We start from the raw sequence: 1,382 nt of genomic DNA on the forward strand, positions 1-1,382 counted from the left end.
GAAAGCTTTGCGTCTTGGCCACACCCACTGAGACTGCTGAGCTAATAAGTTGGAGGTTTTGGTGGTGGGGAGGGAGCAGGTGTGCTGTAAATACCACAGACTCTCCCCATTTTTTTTTTTTTTTTTGCCAAGTTTTAGTAGCTCTTCTTGAGTAAAGGTTTCTTCATTTCCATATGCCTTTAGGACAATTCCAGAGATGGTTGTTTTTAAAATACTTTTCATTAGTTATTTATAGTTATGAATCTATGAAGCTCCTTATACAACCATCCCAGAAGTTCCTCACCAGTTTAGAGAAGTCTTAAACTGAGGTGATAACAGGCCTACGCTCTCTATAAAGAGTCTAAGAGAGGATCCTTCCTTGCCTTGTCCTAGCTTTTGGTGGGTTGCTGGCAATTCCTGGTATTTCTTGGCTTGTATTTTTGTCACTCCAACCTCTGCCTCTATGTTCACATGACATACTTTCCTCTGTGTATATGCATCTGTGTCAGATTCCCTTCTTATAAGGACAGCGTGACCTCATTTTCACTTAAGTACACTTATAAAAATCCTATTTCCAAATAAGGTCACATTTGCAAGTACTGAGATTTAGGACTTGAACATGCTTTTTGGTGAACACAGTTCAGCCTGTGTTACCATCAGCAACATAAGAGTGTTTGCTTCCCCATAGTCCTCCCAAAAGACTGCTGCCAAGCTTTCGAATATTTGCCAACCGTATAATTTCTAAATGGTATATCAGCATTTCTAATTCTTTTACTACAAAAGAAGTTGAATATTTTGTTACATGTTATTGTGCCTTTTAAAAACTATCTCTTTGTGGCTTTTTAAGGTTGTAGTTAAAAATATTATTATGGAAAATTTCACATATGTACAAAAGCAGAGAGACAATTTAATAATCTCCTGTATGTCTAACATCTATCTTAATCAGTTGTCAACATTTTATCAATATTATTTCACCTATTACTCCCCACTACTGCCACATATATTTAAGAACTTTGGTGCATAACTCTAATACATTTAACTGAAAAAAACACAAAAGCACATAATAGCAGTACCATTTTTAATGTGTAATAAAATTGCCCCAATGATTTGTTAATTTTATCTAATGCCCAGGCTGTGCTCAGGTGTCTCAAAAAAATCTCTTTTCTAGTATATAAAAATCTCTTTTCTATAATTTTTTAACCGGTTAAATGAAGGGATTGGATAAGATCATGTCTAGGGTCCTCTTTCATTTTAAAATTTGGAGATTTATTCTCTAATTCTCCATAATAAATGGAGAGAAACCTTGCTATTGTAAGCCTTGAAATACTGCTGGGTAATGATCTCATTACTTACTGGTGAATTCTACAGAGCACAGTTTTCATGTTCTCTTTCTTCAGTTTGTA

Source organism: Bos indicus x Bos taurus, unplaced genomic scaffold (assembly GCF_003369695.1).
Source record: "Bos indicus x Bos taurus breed Angus x Brahman F1 hybrid unplaced genomic scaffold, Bos_hybrid_MaternalHap_v2.0 tig00002064_arrow_arrow_obj, whole genome shotgun sequence".
Classification (NCBI taxonomy): Eukaryota; Metazoa; Chordata; class Mammalia; order Artiodactyla; family Bovidae; genus Bos; species Bos indicus x Bos taurus.